The sequence below is a fragment of the Alosa sapidissima genome, chromosome 14, assembly GCF_018492685.1.
Source record: "Alosa sapidissima isolate fAloSap1 chromosome 14, fAloSap1.pri, whole genome shotgun sequence".
NCBI lineage: Eukaryota > Metazoa > Chordata > Actinopteri > Clupeiformes > Clupeidae > Alosa > Alosa sapidissima.
This window is the reverse complement of record NC_055970.1, coordinates 29,711,294-29,737,506: the sequence shown is the minus strand read 5'-3', so window position 1 is coordinate 29,737,506 and position 26,213 is coordinate 29,711,294. Positions and strand designations below refer to the sequence as shown.

Here is a 26,213-nt window from a genome sequence, read left to right as displayed (position 1 = left end):
GGTACACTAAATATCTCAGTTCTAGTCCAGCAGCTAGTCTTCCAGTTAGCATCCTATGAATGCTTTATTGCCATATCTCATCAGCAACAATCAGATCACACTCTAATTCACCGTGTTCACTTTAGTGGAAGAATATTGAGAAGTGAATCTTGCCACAGTCTCTGTTGACACCAGCAAGAAAAGCGATCACAGGAAATGCCAATACGTATGGACATCAATTATTTTTTAATTGCATAAGAGTACAGTACACTAATTAAAACTAGTATATCTTTTCATGCCCTGGGCAAAAATTAATTATTAATTTTTTTATTCATATTCACAAGTAGCACTGGGAATATATTAGAACCATTTTGCGGTCGCGGGTCTGATCTCGCCTGTGTGTTGCAGGCGCACGTGTGTTTCTGCTAAATTAAGCTTCTCCTCCCCCTCCTGGCTCCTAGCAGGCCCCCACGGTGAGCCATCACAACCCCAGAAAAGTGGTGTTTAAGAGGTCGTGATGGGGGCGCTGGGCTGGAGGTGCTCTTCCCTCTGAACCATGACGCCGGGGAGCACCGATCCCCCGATGGTGGCGTGGCAACAACAGACTACCCCCACACACACACACACACATACACCCGCCGTGGCACTGGGAGCTCATGGTCAGCAGTGCCCTATCGCTCTCTCTGTTGATCGGCCCGCCCCCACCCTCGGATAAACACGGCTGTGCAGCAGGCCACTCGCTCACAGCGGTCGGCACAGGCAGGTTTGGCTGTAGCTGGGGACACACGAGAGCTGCACTGAGAAACTTGTTAGGTCACTCGTCAGCCTCTCAAGGGGGGTGTAATTCTGTATGTAGAGAAAGAAACACAGCAAGCATCATGACTGATATAAAGGTTCAGCAATGAAAGATAAATCAAGTTTTGCTAATACTGGAAGTTTTTGTAGTGAACTATTAAAAACATAAAGTTTTTTAGCTGTAAAATGTGACCTTCCTAAGCAAAATGATATATTTCCCTTTATAAAATGACAGCAATTTTTCAAATAATTTTTTCATGAATGCTGAAGCAAAATATCCTTTCTGCTGCGAGAACAGAGAGAGCGAGAAATAAGAAAAGCCAACTCGTTATGGAGATGATGTCTTTTACTCACACGCATCATTTTTCACCATCCTGTAATATCAGTCATGCCTCCCTCACTCGTATCCATTTTCACCTCTGAGAGGGAGGGAAAAATCTGCAAAACAAAAAGATAATGATACAATTTCAAAAAGGTTTTGCCTTTAAACAGGGCGAGGGGGGTGTTTAGTATTTTTAATAAGCGTCCTCGATACTATTGAGTCTGCTCTCTTTGTTCATATGGCAAGATTAATTATACTGTCAGGCACTCTGTGGGCCTGCTTAACAAAGATTCAGTGATATAATAGCCCTGCCTCCGCTTGGCAATCACAATCAGCATTAGACAATTTCAGATCCTCCTCTACTCTCCCCACTGCATCATGGCCCAGACAACACGCTTCATCAAAAGGGAAGTCATTTTGCCAAAGCAGATGACAAAAAGATTCCTTCTCATGCACAGGCAGGCACACGGGAACACACACACACACGTATATTGTTGTTTGTGTGCATTGATTTGAGACAATGTGTGTGTGTGTGTGTGTGTGTGTGTGTGTGTGTGAGAGCGAGCGCGTGCATGCCTGCACACACACACACGCACACATGCACACACTGTTTTCTGTGTGCTCTGTGTCTTGCTGTGCCATTCGTTATGGAGTGGGTATAATGCACTGAAGCGAGGGGGTTTCCTCCCAAGGACAGACCAAACAAGGAAGTATAATTGAACGACACACAGGATTTGAACTCTCGCGTTGTCAGGGGCTCTTCATCCAGCATGTCCCTCCCTCCCCTCAACCCCCGCCCCCCCTCCCATCCCGCCTAGGCTCTCTCCGATTAAACAGAGGTTAATTTCGCATTGCAGATTGAAGACGGCAAGCAGGCTTTTTGGTGAGCCGAGCATGGAAGACATTTATTCTCCTATTGCTGGTGTCATGGACTGCAAAAGGCTTGATTGATACTGTGGCACAGGCTGTTCAGCTGTGCCATTTTAAAAGGCTTCCCCACTGAAAGCATAGACCGCTCTCTCAGATTTGTTCCTAAAGAGCAGCTGTGTGGTCTGTGTGTGTGTGTGTGTGTGTGTGTGTGTATGTATGTATGTGTGTGTAAGTTTGTATGTATGTATGTGTGTGAGTGAGTGAGTGAGTGAGTGAGTGAGGAAGACAGAAAGACAGAGTGTGTTTTTACTGTTTTACTATTTGCAAATGCTAATAAAATCAGAAGTAATAACATACCTCAATCTGCTGTTTTCACGATTCATAAAAATAACTGGGCTAATTAGCCAGTTAGAGACTGATTGATGTTTTCACCAAAATCCTGTGCCACTATTTTAATAAAAAATATTTATTTATCATAGTATAATGACTGTATAGGTAACATAATACAGTATTGCCCTACCATGATGATGGAGAAAAACCAACAAAAATGTATATGTCTAATGGGGCTTGTCTAAGTCAGCATAAAATATAGAAGATTTATTGCCTGGTGGTCAGAGCATTACTGAACAGACTCGACTAGAGATATGAATTTTACTATGTTGCTGTGACACATTTTCACAGTTGTTCTACTTGCCTTTGTATTGTATTCTTACCAGACATGCTGTATTTTAGGAGGCAGAGTCCAGAATAGGATTACTATGATAATCAGATTTTTTTTTTTTTTTCAGATTTAGAAGAGATATTAGCTCTAACAGAATCTTTTAGACCTTGACTGTATGCTGAACATGTCGGACATTTATACACTGGTTGCCATTCATAAAATAGTATATCCCTTCTTTTTGAAGTCAGGTTCACCTTAAACAAAACAGTTCACTACATCCTGTTTGAGGCTCCAGAACACTCACGCCGCATATACTCTTGAGTGCTGTGGGTAAACACAGTTACATTTCTAAGCAGTCATTAATGACTGGTCAGAATGGCTAAAACGTTAATGACCGAGCATGTTGGCAGAAGCAGTAGATTTGGCTAGGATTCAGCAGGACGTAGTGAAATGGCTAGTTGATGATAGAGTATTGACAGAATTGAACTTTGTTAAACTTCCAGTGCACAACAAAAAAGTCACTCATTCCAGTTTAGTGTTTCTTGATAACATTTCAGGCATTCCAAACCACCAAAGCAATAGCCTATTTGGTGTTTTTTTTTTTTTTGGATAGGGTGATACATCCAAAACAATCAGAGAAATCAATTATCACTTTCCAAATTGTAACCATAAAAGTATAATGGTGTGAGCATTGCTCCACTCTTGTGGTGATGATGGGGTTTCCTGCCCTGTCCAGCTTTTCTTTTATCAGCAAGTGTTCAAACAAAAATGACACCTCTTTATTTTGTCAGCTGTTTAGTCAAACTGCAATGTTTGTTCTATTAACAACATCTGGTCTAGCCCCAGTCTTATCTTTAAAAGACATTGTAAAAGAGTTGCATATTTATAGGTGATCTACAGTACCTGTACCGATAACATGTCAATATTAATTTGGTAAGATAGAACCATCTTAAAACACACGTTTACACAAATCTATTTTTGGAGGGGCCAGAATCGGTGTAGTTTTACTGAGTAAACTATGCAGTCTGAGCTCTCATTAAACACAACTGATTGCTCTCATGCAATTTCTTCAAGCCTTGCCAAGGAAGGATCACTCTGTGGTTTTATATGAAACCAATATGTGTGTTGTACCGTGCGTGCACTAGATTGTAATGTTCAGAATTGGTAATAAGGGGAAACTGGAATGGCAGAGAGTAATGGTGAGCTGGCAATATGAGCATACAATTAACACATGAAACAAATAAATGAATCGCGCGAGAAAGGGAGAGACACCGATAGAGAGACAGAGAGGTACTAATGGATATTACAGATCATGTTGAGATAAAGACTGTGCCAGATTAACAGAAACACCAGATTGCTCTCATATCCATCTCATTAGCAACAGGCCAATCTGTCTCAAATGTTTTGTGTGCATATGCGTGTCTGAGCACGTGTTTGTGTATATGTGAGTAGTGTGTGTGTGTATGTGTCTGTTTATGTGTGCGTGTGTGTGTGCGCGCGTGTGTGTGCACGTGTGTGTATGTGTGTGTGTGTGTGTGTGTGTGTGTGTGTGTGTGTGTGTGTGAGCATGTGTGTATTGTTGCCGTTGAGGAGGGAGCTGACTGGGAGCAGCCTGGAACCAGACTGCCTTATGTAAAAATGATGCAATGCAAAACAGAGGCCGGGCGGCGTCCAGGCCAGGCCGGCGGAATGAAGAGCAGATCTGGGGGAGGAAGCGGCTGCTCTGGCAGAGCGCCTGATGACACACCACACCGCCCATGCTGCTCACACAGTGGGGGACAAGGTTAAGGGGGGCACACACACCACGCCACACCACACCACACACGGGGATGTGAAACAGACACAGACACAAACCAGGCAAAAGCACCACAGGATCAGCTCAAGCTTTGAAATACATCCAAATCATTAGGAAATTAAAAAAATATATACATATAAATAGTAATGTTAGTGCAAGAATATACTAGAGCAAATGCAAGCTGCTAAGCCTAATTGTGTGTGTTGGTGTGGAGGTTGGGAGTCAGTAAGTAAAATATGTTTTATGTTATCTTCCTCTAAACCACAAATGGTGTTCATGGCAACACTCACTCCTTTAACTTTTCCATTACCTTTAAAAATATACACATCAATGTGATTTTCACATTGAGGAGAAGCCCAGATGCCCTCAGAGCAGGTGGAAAGGTAACTTAGTCAGTTAACAGCCGAATGGGAGGGTTTGGTGCGACACCAAAGCCAGGAGCCGCACAGAGAACCCTTAGCGCATGGTCCAGGACACCAAATGAGAATGATCAGCCCGTAATCATGATGAATGGAACAGGGAAGATGTGTCATCCCTACATCCACAATTGATGAATAGCATAATATATACTTATTTAGCCAAAGAAGTAGAATAATAGATCATTTGAAATGAAATAATTGTTCACATAATATACACTTACAGATCTAGCATGTATGTTTTTTTTTCATGGTATTTTATATAGTATTATAGTGGATATTCCTAGCACAAGCAAAGTTGATCTAGTGTGTTTTTTGTACTATAATTAAAGGATGATGAAATGTATATAACTGACAAAAAGAGACAAAGTTAATTTTGGCCTGAAAAGAGTCTTTAAATTGTAATGTTTTGGAGATATATCAGAGTAGAGATAATATTTAAAAACAAACCAGTACACAGACACAGACACACATGGACTCGGACACACACATACTGTACACGGACACACATATGCTTAATTGTGACGGACGACAGAGATGGCTTGCTACGTGTGATATTTGCTTATTAGTCATTGACCCACTCCCTGCAACATCACAAGGGTCATTAGGTGCTGTGGCGCCACACTTTATCATCAGCAGAGGCCCAAACCTAATTTCCGCCCAATAGAGTTCAATTGTCCTTGAAACCTGCGCTTATACTGTGAAGTATTTCCTCTGGTATACAAGCACGCAATTATAGAGGGCTGGGCATCCAGGACCGTGACCCAGGACCCAGAGTGATGGAACCCAGACAGTGAGGGTCTCCAGCACCGGCCAATTCCCCTTCCCAAACCCACCATACTGTTGCCTTTGGGAGTAGAGGGAATATTCAGCCAGAATGAGCTATTTGTATTATTTACATTCCTGTTGCATATCCTGTACAGGAGTATGATGCATCTGCATACTTAGTGAGAATCCGTAGAAAGGCTTAACGGCTGATACAAAAAAAAAAAAAAAAATGCAAGGATGAGGAATTCCGTTTGAATTAGAACGGAAAGGAGAGCAGGACTTGTTACAAGTTTAATTGTGGAAAATGTTTAAGATTCATTTAAGCCACACCAGTGAGGTCGCAATGCATTTATCGCACATTCAAATGAGTTTTATCACAGCACATAAAGACGTACCGTTACCTATAAGGTCAAGATGTTCAGCTAAGGCTATAATCCAGTGTTGGAGATCTGTATGAAATGTGGGAGCTTAGATTTTCTGAGGCACATTTAGCAGGTCATAACATGCTAACCTTTATGTAACTATAAATGTCCAGTAGCCAAGGTCCTTCTCAATGTGACTATCATAGCATAAGAAGCTAAGCCAGTATAAAATATGTGGCCACTCTGACAAACACAATAGAAGAGCATATTGTCTTGATGATTTGTTCATTTAGTCAGAAGAAATATATACAGTATTTCATTTATAAGAAAAGCTACCTGCCATCTTAATTGTCATGACTTTAGAAACACGCTTCTATTCACCTTGTCATACTTTCCCAAGCCATAGCATGTCTTTTAAACAGATGAGCCAAAACAGGAGTGTGCTTGCTATGTCTTCCAGCCTGAAGCATTTATGAAAATGTGCCCGTGCTGCACATCTTTAACATACGAAGGAATCCACACGTCCATAAAGAAGCATTCACATAATCCATTACTTATAATGCATTAATGAGTGTCTTCTTTATGTAGTCCCATGGTGGGGCAGAGGCATAAAGGAGCTCATATTGTCATTCAGAACATATGCCCTCCATACACACAATACATATTATTGCTCCATTTTTTACCAGCTTAGCCACTGGCGACATTCACACCTTTGTGAGATATTTGTAGCATAAGCCATAACATCAGTAAATTTTGATATAATGGGACTTTTATGAAATCGCTCGGATTTATAAAATTGTAGCAAGGGAAGATGAAGCATCAGCTTCCAGCACATCCACAGGCCCATAGACGTGTAATGGATGTGATGGGGGACAGGATGAATTGTCTAATTGTTGCATAAATGAAGTCAGTGTCCTTTTGTGAAAGTCAACATGTGTGACCATCAAATGACAACAAAATCTCAAATATTCAAAAGATGAAATTGGCCTTGTATTTTAAAATACAGTTGACATATTTCAGATGGCATAAGGGGAATTACATAAAAAAGTATTAGCAATCAGGAAGAATGATCTTCAAACTCTTAACATCTGTGTATGTGTGTATCTGTGTATTTGAACAACTGTGTATTTGTCTTATATTTGTGACTTTTGAATTATTCTTACAAGCCGTGATCCTCTAATGAATCTATTTTCACAATCCCTCAAGCCTTCCTTTCACTTTTTTTTTAGCTTTGCAGAGTTCATCAAAATAACTGTTTCCAGAATTATTGTCTTCTGAGCTGCAGTTCAGCGGAATGTTAAAGTTTAATAGTGTCGGCAACGGCTACATCGTACCACTCTTAATTGTGGGGAAAGTGGAGGAAGCAGGGGTCTCTCCGATGTTTTTACATGCTTAATGAGCTTTTTGTTGTCTTTTTATATGATAACATATGTGTCATATATACATTTTTTTAATATAAATTACATTATGACTCCAAAACTTTAAATGATCTGCAGCGATTCGTGCCTTGGATAAAATTAATTGCTTGTGTGACAGGTGATGGGCGCCGCGCTGATGGTGAGGTCATTAAGTTGTGCATTTGCCGTAATGAGGTAGATGGCAGGGTGCAAGCGGCGAGTGCTCGCGCAGGAGTGTTGTTTACTGAGCCCGCCGAGGTTGCCTGCTGCAATGTGACCCTCGCCGGAGGAGAGAAATCTTGTCTTCCCGAGAGCAGGAGGAGAAGAAGAGAATAGGGGGAAAATAAGAAGTAAGGTTAAAAAAAAGTAGAAAGGAAAATGAAAAGAAACACACATACACACACACAAGGCAAGTTGTCTCAGGGAGAGCCCAGTGGATGTGACAGTTTTAAAAAGTCTCAACATGTAAATCAAAAATAGTTTGCCCCTAATGGATCTCTCTTAGCAGATGTATCCAAGGCGGCCCCGTCCGATGCCACGGCAACCAGCAGCCATGTCGACGGGGATGATGTTTACAATAATGGGGAGAGGCAGTCCAATTTCACCAAACACGGAGGCGCAAGAAGCCACCTCCCGCACCAGCCCGCCGCCACATTTGAAAAGAGATGAGGTAGAAAACAACACTAACTTCATGTAAGAGGCTGGAGCAGAGAGAGAGAGAGCAGCTCAGATGAGCCTCAGATACAATTTCACCTTGGCAGGGCGCTTGTCAAAATCAAGAAATATCACACAGGCTGCCCCCCCACCCCCCCAACACCTCCCCCTGTTTTGTATAACTGTATTTGTACCCTCAGGGTGTCAGTCACACACACACACACACACACACACACACACACACACACACACACACACACACACACACACACACACACACACACAAACAAACAAACATACACATCCCCACTCTCAAATGCACTCATACACACGCAAAACACACTCTGGTGCACGGCCCAAATAGATTTTCTCTGTTCACTGACAGGCTTCAAATGGAGTGGCTTTTCACACACGCACGTGCACACACCCATACAAACACACACACACACACACACACACACACACACACACATACACACACACACACACACTGAAGTACACACATACACAAACAAAAGACAAAAAAAAACACACAAACAAGAGGAGAAAAAACACATATACAAACATACAGAGACAAACGCAACAAGACACAGCAAGGCCCTAAGGGAGCAGTTTATAGAGTAGACGGGGATATATTTTCTGAACGACAGTATTTTCTTTCTTCTTTTGTTTTATTTGTTTGTCCTTGCATCCTTTCCTCTTTTTAAGCGCCAAACTACTTGATTAATGTGCGGTGACAATGGCTCCACCAGACTGTTTTGTCTGTGCTCTGTCTCTCTCCATTCCTCTCCTTCTTCTTTGACTTTAGTGCAGATATGTCTTTTTATTCGATTTTACTGGATTTTGGAGTGGCATCTTTTTCTTTTTTTTTCAAGAAATGTACTATACTACACTGTTGTAAAACAGGCGTGATATCTTTCCTCATAGTGTAAAGTCTTGTCTCAGAAACAATACTGTAACTCACAATAGCTTGTTAATGAGTTCTGTTTAAAAATTAAAGCACTTTTGACACCACATAAGTAACTGGTTTAATGATCCTTGTTAATACATTGTGATATGTTGCAAACATACTAAATATATGCATTTTTCTTTGTTACAGTAATTTGCTGCAAAGATAATACATCCATGAATGTCTCATGTAATTTGCACCTTTAAAGTAAACATGTATTAACAGGCGTGGGCTGTGATATCTTCAAGGTGAGTCCTGGAGAAGAAGTGGTTCAAATGGTGCAACTGAGTGACCTTTTGACCTTTCACCCGGACGAACCGCAGAGGACGACAGTTTCTGCAGGGTTGTCCATGAGACGGGGCATCTTGTGACCCTTTCCCGGTTGTACGCCCCCGCTCAGCCTATCGGCCTGTCCCCATCTGGAGTCCCTCTTGACCCCTCGCCCTCACCTCCCTCTCCAACATGCTGCGGCTGATGTTAGCGCCTCATGTCCTTTGCGTCCAACCCAACCCCCCCCCCCCCCCCACCCCCCACCCAATCCAACAGCTAATATGATCACAAACACTAACCCAGAAAAGTCTCTTGGAACATTAAACATCTGCTTTTTGAACGTCTCATTTTCTCTCGCCTTGTTTGTTTTCCCCCTCTCTCTCTCTTTTTTGCGGTTGTTTACAGGAGTGGCGTAGCTCTAGAGCAAGCATGGGGGGAGAGATCCTTGGCGATCTCTATCAGCGGCAGTTCACAGAGCAGAGAAGTTCATTTCATAAAAAGCGCCCGTAAATTCTGCTGACGGAGGGGGGACTCTGAAAAGGTTAATTGGGCCATTATCTGCCTGTAGTTTTTGAGGGATTTATACACGTCCTGCCCACATCTTGGCCTCTCTCGATGAGGAGACGCGCGGCAAAAACATTAAAAAGATGGAAAAGAAAAACGTTTCCCCATCTGCGCCTCGTATTTCAGCGCGTGCTCACCGAGATTATTTTTGTTTACCGGATGGAGCCGTCGGCACTCTGGAGGTGGCCTGAGTAAAACAACATCACAAGCCAATTAATTAATATTTTACAACCCTGATCAGAGGTATATAAAACATGAGATACTTTAGAGTGAAAGTCACATTTTCCGAGGTGGGAAAGATTGCATCGGTGTCCTTCAGGTGACCTCCGCCAGCATCTGATCTTATCTGGGGTGTTAAATGGCTGTCTTATCAGCCACTAAGTGATCAGACTCTAATCATGCTATCATTATTGGCCTAATCTGTCAGCAGCGATGAAGCCCGTTAGGTTACAGCAACGGCTAGATAAGCATGTAAATGCATCCATGAGTGTATGAGAAAAACAGGCAGTGTGTGTATAGTGCTCATCCCATCAGGGATGTTACAGGTCTGAGATCAGAGCTTGAGGTCCTTATAGGAAGCAGGGGAAGGCAGCAGGTGGAACAGAAATATCAGTAGATGTGGAGAACAGGCACAATTCCTCTGTATGTGGAGCCCTTCACACCATCCATAATCACTGATTGTCACCAGTCTCTCTCTCTCTCTCTCTCATTGCATGAGCCACACGCAAACATACAAACATTCTCCATATCTCTCCTTTCCTCTCCCTCACTGTTTCTCTCTCTCAGACACACACACACTCCTGGTCTTGCTAACTCCTTATCACACAGAGACACTCAAACGCTCCAAGAGGAAAACTCACACAAGCACACACATACACACGCTCACACACACACATACACAAACACTCACACACACACTCCCAGACACGCCATGCTCGTGATGGCACAGTCACACGCCAGCGAGTGGCCTCTGATTACAGACCACTCGTTTGTTATGCTCCCTGGCAAATCAGCGGCGACTCACGTGACAAATACCAGGGAAAAAAATTAGCAGCTGTCACGGTGTGATGTGTTAATTTCCTGACAGTCTCAGCACTGAAACCAATTACTGATTTAAGGGCAAGGAGAGAGGCCCACTGCTGCAGCTAATTAGGCTTCCTCCAGACTAAAGGGATAAAAGCAAAACAAGAGGAAAGGCGGACGCAGGCAGGTAGGCACGGGAGCTCAGTAAAACAGACAATCCATCTACCTCTCCCAGTCCCCTCTCTTTCTCTCTCTCCTTCTCTTTCTCTCTATCTGTCTTTCCTGTCATACCCCATGGTCCCTGGTGCCCGGATCATATTTATTTATTTATTTATTTCTCTGAGCTGTACTCCTGTTCGCACTTCTCTTCTGTCAGTGTTGTTGTCTCACATTGGTCTGTGTGTCTCACTGGTCTTTGTGTAGGTCGCTGGAGCCAAGGGTGAACACACACACACACACACATGCACACACACTCACATACACACAAGCATACACACATGGGTAAGCTCTCAGACTCTCTCTCTCGCTTTCTCACACACACACACACACACACAGATGTACATACTCAGACATACTGATTCAGTGGCACACACACAGGTTTTACAGCAGGGCAAGGTTCATTTCGCAAACATTTATTGGCTTTCATGTGTGACCCCTTAAGTGTGCCGGTCCCAGTGTGTCGTAATTGGGGAGGGATCATCGTGCCCCAGGGTTTTCTTTCTCCTCTTCTCTTTTTACCTCTTTTCTTCTTCCCCCTTTCCCCCTCCTCCTTTTTTTGGAAGCACCAGAGCTCTTTAGGAGAGCGCACCCTGTCCCAGTTCCACCTAATCCGCTAATAATACCTTTGTCTGATGGTGTCAATGGCCATACATCACAGGAGGCCTCCGCAGCCCCACTCACACAGGCAGAAAGTAGGCCGTGGAGCTCGGCCACGACACCGGAGCCCCAGCAGGGCCTGGGGAAGCACTGCAGCGGGGTTCATTACGGCACGCCGGCCCGGGGAGAGAGTGGAGCGCCTCTGCTCTGAGGAGGGAGACCGTCTCTCTCTCTCTCTCTCTCGCGCGCGCTCTCTCTCGCTCTCTGTCTCTCACTCCTCTCTCTCTCTCTGTCTCTCTCGGGTGGAGAAAAAAAAAGTGTGGATTTTACTTTCTGTTCCCATGTTAAGAGAGCATTAATTACGGAGTGACGGAGCGTGTCACATGCAGTCCACACATGCACTGGAATCATGCGACATGTGCACTAACCCACACATAAATACACACACACACACACACATGCACACAAATACACCCAGTTAAATTGCACACACATTCAAATTGCAAGACAACATCTCTTGGTATTCTACAGAGATCAAATTACTGCCAGATATCCAAATGGGTGATTTACCCTTCATATTACAAAGGAGAGAATTATAATTGATTTTTTTCATCACCACTATTGTGGAGGGAACCAACCTCAGAGATGAAAATGAATGTTACTTTGTTTATAAATAGATAATTAGTTTTAATTTCTTTAGATCAAATGCAGAGGGAGTCTCTGGAGAGAAGCTTGGCTAGTTATTTAGCACAGTTTTTTGTGATCATTTCCACATACAGACTAAAATAAACAAAGTTTTCATGATAAATTGACTTTAAATATATGCAAACGCTGTTGTTTGAAGTCTCAAAGTGTGTATCACCAATCAACCGAAAAACAAGATAAATCAGATTAATTATTTATGTCTGTATTACCTAATGTCTATGGGCATTCGGCTTCTCCTTATGTAAACTCACAATAACATTTCTATACAACTATTGACTTTTATTGTAAAAGAGTGGGATCTCTGTGTGATTGTACTTTCCAGTGCTCGGAAACTTACACTTCAGCTGATTAAGCTCGACTCACAACACCACAAACATCTCCACCATCAGATACTGTTCCCTTCCTTCTGTAACTTTTTAATGCTACTGTTAAGAGGCGACTGGCTCATTAAATTTCATCCACCATTGTATATGTGTTTGCTCATATTAAATCAAAGAGCCTCCTGTGGGAAGCGGGAATGATTTTTCCCTGTCGCAGCTCCACGGAGGGTGAATGGCCTGTCCAGGAGCCTCCTATTGACCGCTGTCTCCCTGGATTTCTGGGTCGCTGGGTCTCCAGCATCAGGATCTGCATCTGAGTATCAAGACTAGAGGGTCATTAATCCACTGGCCCGTCATGTCACAGGGGGTGGTGTGGGTCAGACCCACTCTCTGCTCCTACCCTCACACACACACACACACACACACACACACACACACACACACACACACACACACACATACCAAGTGAGCGTATGGGGGTAAAACTACTATGCTAATGGCTGCCTTTACTCTCCTTTTTCACACCATTCTTCCTCTCCCACCATCCCTCCCTCCCTCCCTCCCTCTCTCTCTCTCTCCCACCATCCCTCCCTCTCCCATCCCTCCTCTCTCCCTCCCTCCCTCTCTCCCAGTGATTCTGCAGCATCCCCCTAATGCATGCGCGTGTGTAGGTTTGGCGCGGCGTCACAGACAGGCCGATCATCACTTGATTTATGGCGCTGACCGCTGCCTGCATCTCTCAGGCTAATGACACACACACTAAAGTCATTGATTTGTATGAATGGCCTCCGTTCTTCATCTATCACAATTTAATGTAAGGGTTTGCAATGCAGAGGTGCGGAGAAAGAGGGGAACAGAAGGAGGTGGAGGAGGAGAGAGAGAAGGGGAAGGGAGGAGAGAGAAAGAGAGAGAGACAGAGAGAGAGGAGGACCAAGTAGCTGTGGAGTCCCAGTCATGAGTCATTTGGTGCTTCTTTAATATATAGACTCCTCAGTTTATGTAAATGGCCGTGGAAACAGGGTGCTATGTTCAATAAAGCAGATAAGAGCAACACCAGGGAGCGCGCGGCTGAATTACCTCTGCTCATCAGAGGGCTTCACCGCCAGCCTCCCCCAGCAGCCTCCCCCAGCCCGCCGCACAACGGATGGCCTATCGCTCCTCCATTTCAACTTTGCAAATTGCTTTTGTCTCACCGCATACAGGCGACTTAACCGGCTGAGGAGAGCATCTATGTGGTACATGACTTCTGGGTCATGTAGTTTATTCAGCGGCTGAAGCTTTGCGCTGTTGGATGCCTGTAGTCGCTCCAGAAAAAAAAGGGTTAAGTTGACCAAACAGAAAGTGATGACGCAGTCTCGCACTCTGGTTTAAAAAAAAAAAAAAAAAAGGCACAGGACGTTGGGTTTAGAAGGAGATGGATTGATGTCAAGTTTTGACAGCTGGCCTTCGTAGGTTCGTAGAAAACTACCACTCAAACAGACACACAAACACAAACACACGCGCGCACACGCGCACACACACACACATACACACACACACACACACACACACACACAAACACACACATACACATACACACACACACACACACACACACACAAATACACACACACACACACACACACACTGTTATGCTTACGCTAGCCACGCTGACTTCCTCTCCGATAGGAAGGAACGAGTGGGTTTTGACCTGCGCAGCGTTAAATCAGTCTGTGAGCAGGAAGAGCCGTCCAGCAGGGAAGCAGAGGTGACAGCTGCTGGATGGGAACACATCTTGTCTCGCCGCTCTCTCCAACATGAGTCTGCACATTTCAAAACAAGCTCTCACCAAGAGCCACACTCACCTTGCAATGGAAGAGTTCCCACTTATAACCACGGCTGGTGTGCTTGTTTTAACCTCAAGAATTCTGGAGACAGCAGGTAACATTTGTGTGCAACATTTGCTGCAGGTAGATGTGGCTCTAAAAGTGGAATGAAAATCCCAAACACACACCATGTGAGGAGTGACTGGTGAGGTGGAGGCCCAGCTTGGGTGGGCAGTCCTCCATTGGTCATTGATCATCTCCAGTGCTGTGCAAATGGCCGACTCCTGTCCCATACCTTGCCAGCCCCCCCCCTCTCTAACATCAAGCACCTAATCAGCTAATGATGGCACGAAACGAGCAGGGCCCACTCCCGATAAATCCAATGACATGACCATTTCTCCCTCACTCTTTCTGTCTCTCTCCATTTTAGTGACTTCTTTTTCACTGCCTGTATTTTATTGAGTTTTAGTCCCACACTCTTTGCGTAGCAGGCTTTTGCCTTGGCGTCGACCACAACACACACTATCATTTGGTTTGTCACTGTGTGTTACTGAGCTGCATGTCTGTAGATTAAGTGGGTCGAGGCTTTGTCCTCAGTGCTCTCCAGTTGTTTTGTTCTCGGACAGACTGGACATGATCTGCAGTGTCAGATTCAACTTTTGGCTCCGATTGGAATAATCCTGTGATGTGAGACAGGTCGCTGTGCTTTTGAGCCACTGGCGGTTAGATATTAAACAAGCCTGGGCGAATTGTTGTTCACTGTTAAAAGGCACTTCTTTGTTTATTTGTCTGTGTCTGTGCGTGCCTTGTGTTTTTATAAAAGTAAGACGTCTACAGCCTGAGAGAACAGCCATTCCGTGTCGAACAGGTGGTTTTCCCAAAGCCAGTCTGCACCATATGGATACCCAGAAAGCACAGCTCCAGGTGAAAATATGACTCATGGGCGTTTCAGGACTCCATTCAATTACGCCACATCTAAACAAAGGCCTCTCTTAATCAGGAACACCGGCACAAACCATGACAACAGGAAGAGGACTCACCTGTGTTTGGACTGGTCCTTTGAGGCTGGAGGGCATCCAGGAGATCCTTCTGTCTTCACCTGGAAGAGAGAGAATGTTACTTTGGTACATCTAGGATTAAGCATTCCCAAATTGAGTTAAAGCAAATCAACCCATTGTCTCGCGTGACGCTGTCACGAAAATAAACAAACAATTTTTGGTAATTAAAATGAGACTGGCTTGGTCAGCCGCCCAGCTCTGTTTCAAAACAATATAATTTTGTTCCAAAAAAGAAGATTGTTTAATGAATCGTCATCTAGCACCTGTTTACAACTGCCAAAAGGAATTCAACCAATCAGATAATTCAACAAGCCGTTCCATGCAATATTAAAATCACCCAGGTCTTCATGCGAGGTGATTTCTTACTCATTGTCTCAGGGAAAGGTATCTGAAATGGGCGCCTGAGCTGCCGTGATTGCCAGAGCCTTCAAATCCCCGTCTGCACAGTAATAACGAGACGTCATGCCTTTAAATGGTCAGCTTTTTAAAAGAGGGGGGAACATTTGTCATTTAAGCAGGCTCTAGGCCGGGCGTCTGTCAGAGCCTGCTCCTCTCACCGAGATGGATCCAATTACGCTGGCTGGACATCTCTAACAAGGTGTGAGGAAAAAGATTTCTGGACAAACAACGTCCTGCTGTAATGAGAGGCCCTCATTTGAGTGTCTCCCCGCTTGAGGGGATTGATTCGGCAGTAAACTATAAGAAAGACCGACCCGGTGGATGTTCTTTTTTTTTCTTTTTTTTTTTTTTTTTCAAAAAGCTACTCGGGATAAAAACAGGGAATTAAAAACGAAAATGTGTCTCGCTCTGCTTGTACATCAAGCTATCTGGGTCTCCTGTGCTGGAAAAGTTTGTCGTGGTCTTTTTTTCATTGAAACTTTTGAATGTGTGATTATAAATCATGGCTGCTCCCCTGCCTTGTCAATACAGTGACACAGAGAGAGAGAGGGGTGGTGTGTGTGTGTGTGTGTGTGTGTGGAGGAGGGGGGGCAGTGAGACAGAGACAGAGGGGGTGAAAAAAGAAACAACAAAACAAGATGGCGCCAAAAAGAAAAAAAAAAAACTTTCACAAGTGGCTCATTTGGGCCCATTCACTCGCATAGCTAAACAAGGCATGGATTGTCAATGTGGCAACGTGATCAATGCACCATGGCCCCGTGGATCTGCATTGATTTTCCCTGCTTCCAGATTTTTCGAGCGGCTCTTCATCAACACAAGCACTTTGTCCTTCCCAAATAATCGGATCGAGTGCAGGCCCCCTCGGTACCCCCCCACCTCACCCCCCTGAGGCGCACGCGTCGGTGATGTCACTCCGAGCAGAGGCTATGGTCCTCATCGTAGTGCAGCGTGGAGTTCTCTCTCTGTGTGTGTGTGTGTGTGTGTGTGTGTGTGCTTTGCCACTTACACTCACACCGAGTCTCACTATCACACAGCCATAGTGGACTCATATAGGAGTCACTGAGAAGTCTGCAATACACCATTACACCAGAGTGACTATGATGGCCCCCATTATAGAAGCTTATGTTTTAAAATACATACAGTGATCTCACATGTATGAGTACCCGTAATGTATAGAAAGAACATGAGCCGGAACTTTGATCCTCATTGTTGTTTTTTCTTTTGTAAAAGAAAAGGAAAATTAATACATAAATCAATGTCTCTATAAATCTATGTCCATATGAATAAATCTATGTCTACTTTTGTTCCCCCCAAAACATTAATCTGATGCTAATCCCTCCCTCCACCCCATCACTCTGCCCTCCATCCAATGTGCCCAGCCTCACCCGCCGAGCCCAACATTTAATTCCTCTTCCTGAATGTATTTCTGTCAATATCAAAGATAAAAATAGATGGTGAGACAGTGACCATTCATAAATCTACCTGAATATTTTAAGAGGGTCTTAGGGCAGGAGAGAGAGGGAAAGAGAGAGAGAGAGAGAGAGAGAGAGAGAGAGAGGGGAAGGAGGGGAAGGGGTGAAAAAGAGGGTCGCTCATGTTGCTGCTCAATTTGATCAATCGTCCCAGTCCTACCTCTGCACTCGGAAAATTACAAATTGGAGTCATGGAATCAGCAGCAGTTTATCATCGCAAGGGACATGGAGAGGGCTCTCGTATTCCAGGATTCTGGTGCGAAAGGAATATAGAGCAGAGTAGAGGAAATTAGAGGACGCAAACAAAGTCTGTTCAGGAATTAGAACAGGTCAGACAGCAAAAGTTGCCGTTCGGATGGCTGATTGGGCTGGGAGTTGTGCTGTTGTGTTAAATGCTACAGTATGTTACTCAAACACAGAGAACAATGTGCCATGGTGACATTTTGAATATGCAGCGCTGAGAAGCTCCGTATGAACATGATTATATTTCTCTCTCCTCCCGCCTCTTTCTATCCTTCTCTCCCCTCCCTCCATTTCTCTCGATCTCTTTCCCTCTCGGTTTCTCTCTCACTCGGCTGTCCAGAGGAGAAGGAGCCAGAGGAGAAGACATGGAGAGACTGTCTGATGCTCATTAGAGGACACTTTTAATAAGCTGACTTCAGGCTTGACATGGAGAATTTAGATACTAGGCCCTCTGCCACTTAATTGTTTTAATTAGTTGATATAATTGGTCCACCTTATTGTGTTAGTGAAGTGATAGTAATGTGCTAAGTTGCTTAAAGTCACAAAAATGATTCACTCACTCCCTCTTCAGAGGGGAGGATGTGCTTGGCAAATTAGAGAGAAGTGATTGGATCACACGAGTTGTGTGGTTATTTTAGAGAGAGAAAAAAAGTTGCTGACATCCTTGAGTCTCCTCATTTTGGAGAGCTCCAGAACGGCATATGGCCTGGTAATTAGACTTGGAGGGAATTTGTAATGTAATCGTTAAGAGTTCATTTTAATGAAGGTGTCACACACCCCGCACTAACAAAAAAAAAAAAAAAGAAACGGGAAAAGAAATTAAAAAAATCTCCAGGGCAGTTCTATTCAAAGCGACTGAGTGTTAAAATGAAGTGATAACTACAGTTATGCAAGAGCCTGCTTGTTGGAAATATAACCAAATAAATGACCATGGCGGGTAGTCTGTGTCTTTGTAAGCCATGGTCAACCTCTCACAAATAATTAAACCTGGTTACTTTATGCAACTAAACAGAAATAGATTGCCTCTAAGTGTTCCTCAAATCTTCTATTGTCTTCACCTTATAGCGAAGTATAAATAAGTATAGTCAAAGTAAATCTGCCAACACCTGGTCAATGGTGTAAGTAAACTCAGGTCCATGATCCCACTCCTCAGCCTGCGTTCCAGTCTGGTGAGGTCTGCTCTCTGTGGCAGTTTGAGAGTTTGATGGAGGCAGGAGATGGGTCTCAGAGGAGAGAGGTCTGTCTGCTCCCCTCTGGCTTTCATTTCAGCAATTAATAGCCAACGTGAGAGTCTTCTGACATTTGTCTATCAGCGCAACTGTGAGTCACAACCCCTAATTAGTGTCTCGGAGAGAGAAAAAAAGACCCAAAAACAAAAGAGTATGGAGTGTGTGGATAAGAGTGTGTGCAATTGTGTGTGTGTGTGCACATGTGTGTGTGTGTGTGTGTGACAGAAAGAGAGAGAGATCTTCCCTCCGGTGAAGTTTAATGATCAAACCCAGAGGGCTTCACCCGGCAACAGGGGCAGAATAGCAGAATCCAGGCTCATCCGACACATCAGCAGCCGCATTCCGACTCCGACTGGGAGCGGAGCGGAGCCGCAGCTTTATCAATCCCAGCCTGCCTCATTTCCAGGCTCTACCACGCTGTCCCCTCATCCTCGACCGCACTATTTGGACTTGTTTGTATTATTCCAATTTGTTTGTGACCTAATCAGTGGCGAGATGGTGCCCTCACTCCATCTGAAGATGGATTTGGGTTACAGGACACAATGTGTTTGCTACAGATAACGGCAGATAAAATATGTATTAGTTCTTGCACCAGCTCTAGTTTTTATATCACTTTAGGGAAACAAAAAAGAGGGGGAGAGAGAGAAAATAAAGGATAGAAGGAAAGAAGAGATAGATCAGAATCTTCTTTTAACCATGATTAACCCCCCCGAACCCCTCCACCCTGCAGCCACAAGGATAATATTGTGAAATCTGGCTGCGTTACACTGTTATTATTAACCTCCGCAATCTCAAGACTCCTCTCCTCACATCCGGCCATTTCCAGACCCCAGTTTGTCATCTTTTTCTACCATTCCTCCATTTTTGTCTTATCCTTTCCCTTCCTTTTTCCCTTTTTCCCTTTCCCCCCTCTCCCTCTCTCTCTCTCTCTCTTCTCCTGACAAGCCCTGGGTTTTCAGAAAAGAAAGCGAGCATTAATTAAGACAGTGCCAGCTGTAATTTTCTTGGGAAGTAAATTTCTGCACAACTAAAGGTTACGGGGACCTTTTCACTGTCAGAATTTACTACAGCCTGTGAATGTTAATGCAACTAATGAAGACATGCTCTCAGTCTCTGAACTTAAAAGTACCACCGGAGAAAGAGAGAGGGAGAGAGAGAGAGAGGGATGGGAGAGAGAAAAAAAGAGAGAAGGAAGGCGAGCAAGGGGGAAAAAAGAGAAACTCATTTTGACGAATGCGTTTGGAGAGGACACATTAATGCAGAGTCCAGTGCCTCTTATAATTACAGCTAGGAGAGGACTTCATATATTATTCTTTGATGGATATCTGTGTTTCCACCAAACATACGTTCAAATAAACAGCCTGAGTGCACAGAGAGGAGGGAATAGAGCTAACTCACATCATTTCACTAGATTAGGCTTTTTAAAGACCGGCCGGATCAATTTCACTCTTGTGTCACGGAACAACAGCACCCTGTGCCTGAGTGAGGCCCCTGGACACCCAGTCCAGAGCGATTTCAGTGTGGACCCCCACCCTGAAGATGAAGTATAGCGTGTTTCCAGCCTTTAAATAAACAGCTGTGAGCGGCGTCTCGTCTTGAGACATGGGGAGCGGGCAGGTTTGTGCCCAGCGAGGTGTTTGAAAATAAACACAACCTCAACTCTCTCAGAAAATATCAGGCCTGATCAAAGGAGGGAGGGCTGGGAAGGTGGAGGACTCCTGTGAAGGTCCCCATGTGCCACGGCCAGACTGGGCTGTTAAGAAAGAAAAGGCACGTTGTGTTGTTGGCCTGAATTATTTAAACTGGGCCAGACCGGTAGGACCAAAGAGTGACATGTACCATTAGGAGGTGTTATGAGTCTCCACGTAATGGGTGTTTTGGACAAAAATAATAATCAGGGTAAACAAACACACACACACACTAATATTCACCTACAGGCTCACTTTCACAGGCACCACAAAGAAAGCTCCAGTGTAACCCATGCGCTACCTCTCTCTCTCTCTCTCTTTCTCTCTCTCTCTCTCTCACACACACACAGACACACTCCCTCTGGAGACTGGCTGGCCAGGAGGATGATCCAGTGATATGGATACAAAGCAGCCCTGTTTTCATAAAGGCCTTGAGTTTTCACATATTCAACCCTCAACTCTCTGATAGCATGGGAGAGATTGGAGGAAAAAAATAAACAAAAGAGAAAAAAAGAACAACCCCTTGCTCGAAGCAGGTGTGAGCAGAAACCTTCCCTGTGTGCTGATCAATGACAAGGTCATAAAGCGCCGTCCGAGAGACCAGAAGAATTCCTGAAGAAAGTAATATTTCACCTGAGGCGAGAGAATAATTTCACTTTCTCCTGATCAGTTTAAAAAATCTCCTCTGTCAGAGACGGCAGCTTTATACAAATTAATGGCCTTTAGTGAAAATCTCCCGCGCTTGGGTTATTAATTGTTAAAGTGCATGCATTAAACAAAATGAGTAAAAAGTAATTTTAATAAATTATCTTCTCTCCGAAAACCTGCCCTGAACAGGGGCGCCGGACTGCCCAGCTGAGCTGTATCGAACATGATCTCTCCGAATAATTCGGAATAAATAAGAGGCGAGAGGGTGGGGACGCCAGCGGAAGAGTAATGAAGGTAACACTCATGGCCTCCTCGTTATCCCTCATAGCTCGCGCACAATTAGCTTAGCCTTCCTTACCCCTCACACACACACGCGCACGCTTTGTTCTTGGATTACCTCGTTCTGTCGTTTGATGATATTCCCCGCAAGGGCCGACTGTGCTAAATGGACAATGATTCCTCCCATCCAAAGTTAGCTGTAGCTGGGTGGACAGGCCAAAGAGAGCTTTGTAATTACAGTACTTTCTGGTCAGCTGCACACGAGCTTACTGGATGGACAGTTCCTAGTCTGCCCGACCTCATGCACGAGACCTAAAACATCACACTCTTCTAAGCTGTGCCTGGCTTTTGGCAGGTTGTGTGTGTGCGTTCGTGTCTACATGTGTCTGAAATCCAACTTGTTGATGAAAGAGAGAAACAGAGAGAGTTTTTAATTCCTCACACTAAAAAACTTTCCTCATGTAAAGTGATTCCACATTGACGGATGGAACATCTCCCAACGCTGCTCTGTGTTTTGAGAGCAGTCAGGAAATCCAATTCCAATCAGGAGACGACGTCGTCATGGCGCCCCACACACAGGTGCGAGCCTGACTGACTCGCGCAAAACAAAGTCCGTCTGATGACTAATCAGCAACACGGCCATCCTGCTCACGCTCCTTGTTTGGCCTTGTCCAAATGATATCATCCTGTCCATTGGCTTCACCGACTCCACTGATCCGAAGACCATTAACTTAACAGACAGTCATGTCACGATGGTGCTTCAGGTCTTGTCTGGACAGTTCCCAAAACAATTTGAACACATACACATATGCATACACAGATAAACACAAACCCATACACATACACATATACACATATACACAACTTACTATTCATTTATACTGTATAATCATAATCAAAATGGGTGCAGGATTAAAGGGCAACTTGCATTAAGGGCAACCTAAGGTCGATTTTTGCATGGTAGTGAGTGTACAAAATTAAATTAATCAGAATAGTTTTGTGTAAGACGGGAATATAACTAAGCAGCATAGCATAGCCTTTGGGGGCTGCTTCCTTACAATAAACATCACTCTTTTAAATAAGCTGAAAAAACTCATGACATGCTATGGAGAGGGTCTCTGCAGACAAACGTACATATTTGTAAGCGAAAAGAAAGGACATAAAACATTTTTTTCACATAGACCCCCATTTCTCGAGTCACTAGTACTGTCGATACGAAATAAAATGAAGAAAAAAATGGTGCTACTTAGCTTGAGTTGCTATAGCCAACAGCTATAGGAGCCAGGCAGCTACAGTGCTACACTCTGGGGGCATGATTTTAAAGATGCCATATGCCATTGCATTTTCCACTCAAAACTGCAACTTTTTAGGCCACAGTTGTCCTTTAAATAATTGTATTTCATGTATGTTTCACATTCTATCCTCTTACCCCATCCCCCACTACACACACACACACACACACACACACACACACACACACACACACACACACAGGCACCCATCACACTCAGACATGTAAAGTCAGACACCATAGACTGACTGATAGCTAGTTCAGGTGTTGCCATTTTCTCCAGAGGGAGAGGAGCAGGGTGTGGGGGGAGTCAGGGTGTAGGGAAGAGGGATGCTATTTCCCAAATTTGGCCCCTAGGACAAAAAAGCCTGCTTGATATTCATCGAGCTCCGAATTGCAGGCATTGTAGTGAGGCGGCACAAATCTATTCACAATGATAATGAACAAATGTCATACATCTGGCTCTTTCGCCCCTCTCAGCCTGACTGATAGTCATCAACAGGGCATGTTGAGACTGGGAGGCAGTGTGTATGTGTATGTGTGTCTGTGTGTGTGTGTGTGTGTTTATCTATGCAGACATACCCTACAGCTGTGCGGGCCATCCCTGTTAGATGCTCCTGACTCCTGCCTGCTGTTATGAATGAAAGCCCTGTGGCTCCTTCTTGCATGGAGTCAGCGCTTCACGATCAACACTTGTCACGTCTGATTGAAAAATAACAGCACTGGGCAGGGCCTAGTGAAGAAGATGCTGCCATTGTTTTTTGCGTGTGCGTGTGTGTGTGCGTACGCATACACATGTTTCTAGGTGTCTGTGTGTGTGTTTGAAGATGTCTTGAATGTAAAGCAATACAACCAGTAAAACAATTTGTCTGTAGTGATTGCTATTGTTTGTTAAGCATTAGCCCATCGGCAAAAGTGACAACTTTTATCTATTTGCTTGGTCTCTCCAAGTCAACATTAGAAGGTGCACACTAACAAGCTGTGAGAGCCTTGGACTCAATTACCAGAGAATGTCGGGCCATAAAAGAACTTGAGAGGTGGCACTCAGGGATATCAATGCCTCTTGTAGACACTAAATTGCTTTGCAATGGAAACGTGGTCAAATACTCACTACATAGCATTCTGGGAAGATTCAGTGACTATTAGAGCAAGATAAAAAAGGAGAATGAGAGAGTTAGCTCTGCAGAAATATATGAACACCTAGTTGCCTTAAGGGGTTGTCTGACATGGTACTGTTATTTTATCAGCTTAACTCAGTGTGGTCATCATCAGCATTAAAACACATGAGCAGTATGCAGAAGAATGACCTACACAGATAGTAAATATTGTGTGACCTGTGATGTGGCTATGGTCAGTTCTGTTCTTTGGATGTACTGTATATCTGTGATTTATGTGTGTGTGTTGTGCACAACTATTCTGAGGGTGTTCGCTTGTGAAGTCCATAACTGATACACCCACTCGCCATGACCTAGCCGCCATGGGAGAAGAGTGGGAGGCAGGCCGAAGGTTAGAACAGCCGCACATCCACAGCAGACACAGACGCTGGTGGGAAAAAAATAATGCTTTCAGCGTCACCTTCGCGGCAGCATGTTTTCAAAAGTCCCCTGTTAACAGGCAATAAGAAGGGAAAAGGGAGTTCTTTTTAATTCGCCGGCGTTGCTGTACTCGGGGTTAAATGTCTGCCATGGTTTCCGTGTATTTGCATCTGATTAGCATAGCAATACTCTCAGGGCTAAGGCAAGGCAGGCCAGACAGGGGGAACCTGTAATTTCATTAGGTCACACATCTAAGTGTTTAACTTGGAAACCAAGCTAATGTATTCATTGTTGTCATACTTGGGTGGATAGGGGCCAGGGAGATAGCGTGAGTGTATTTGCGCTGACTGGAAATGTTATGTTTATACTGGATAAGAGGAGGTGGAGAGGGAGGGCAGCCGGATTCCGCTAGCCCAGGATCGCCCAGGGTCCTCTAACGCGGAGATCAGAGGAAGCGGTGTTGCTTTAGCGGGACGTCACACAGCGCCGGGGCTCAATTTAGGTCATTATCAATGCCAAAGTTGAGAGAGCTGTCTGTGATGCTTTCCCAGCCCTATCCACATTCGACAGCTGCCCTCCACTTTATTCAGACCCTACTTTGAGTTTGAGAGAGGACACTTTTTTATATTTAAGTTCACCCCCTTTCTTTTCTTTGGTGTGGTAGATATTAAATTGGTGCAAAAAGAGGGTGCCCACTCCAATGCCCTTGAAAGAGGCAGCCGCACAAAAAAAGAAAAAAAAAACAGTGTGCTCTGGAGAGCGTGCAGTAAATTACCGAGAGGAAAATATGAAAAAAACAACAGCAATAAAGGAGCGGCTGTAGGTGGCTCTTAGAACGCTCACACTGATATGTTACATAAATCATTCTAATGCGAGTCTAAAAAGTGTGCATATTTTAATAAGGCATAGAGAGAGAGGGCACACCGCTGAAGACTTGGACACGCACACATACACATGTACACACACGTGCACGCACACAAAGATACACACACAGATACACACACATGTCAACAAGCACACATGCGCACACAGACACACACACACACACACACACATTTGCCCATATTTCCACTCTTCCAATGTTAAGCACACAATACTAAAACACACTAGCAGCACTCTTATTGTCGTGGTGTACTTAAATTTGTATCTCAGCATGTATTCCGCCGTGGAGCCATTACGACGGCAGACTTGGCTGCACAGGGCATGGGCTCACCTGGGACTGGCTGCGTTCTTATTGACATTAATCAAAACTCAGACAGAGCGTCTGGAAAGCCAACCTCAGTCCTCCTGCCCCTCCAGAGATATTGAATATGCAGATTCAAGGGGTGTGTGGGGCCAATCTGCAAGACTAAAGAATTTAATTGCCCCCAATAACATAGACTGCGCAAAAAGGGATAAAACCAGCTCTCTTTGTCTATCACTAAAATCCTAGTTTATGTTGACACCTTGTCAAAAAGCATCCAAAGACGTACAGGATATTGATGCTTGATAGAGTGAATGAAAAAAAAAGCCTTTCAGTTTTTTCTTGTGAATGAAACATTCTTTATTTTAAACAAAGAATTGGAGCTAATTGCTTTGTTTGTGCGGACTGAGTCACTAGCAGGCAAACAAACAGTGTCCACACTGAGCCATCCCCATCTGCAGTGCACAAGCCCGCTTTGATGGAGCGCCGTGTGTCGGGGGGAATTTGTCACCCATATACATGCTGTGCCCTTAAGAAAATGACGGTGCTGTCAAAAGGCAGGGGGGGCCTGCGACACTTTGGATATAAATCCAGCCAAGAGATAAAGAAAGTACATGATAAATTAAGCAGTGCATATAAATTCTTAAGAGCCTCCATTTTAATGCCGGTCATTATTCAACAAATTTTTCTAAGAAATGCCACATAGGCAGGAACAAG

The 26,213-nt window shown here is 44.2% G+C and overlaps 1 long non-coding RNA gene across 1 annotated transcript; it reads right to left on the bottom strand.

The window, feature by feature from the left end:
* Positions 1-210: 210 nt before the first annotated feature.
* Positions 211-21,798, bottom strand: LOC121681858. Its single transcript, XR_006022323.1, has 4 exons — positions 21,606-21,798; positions 15,512-15,570; positions 1,129-1,212; positions 211-825 (listed from the first exon to the last, which is right to left on the bottom strand). It is a non-coding gene; the product is annotated as an uncharacterized LOC121681858 (long non-coding RNA).
* Positions 21,799-26,213: the final 4,415 nt, after the last annotated feature.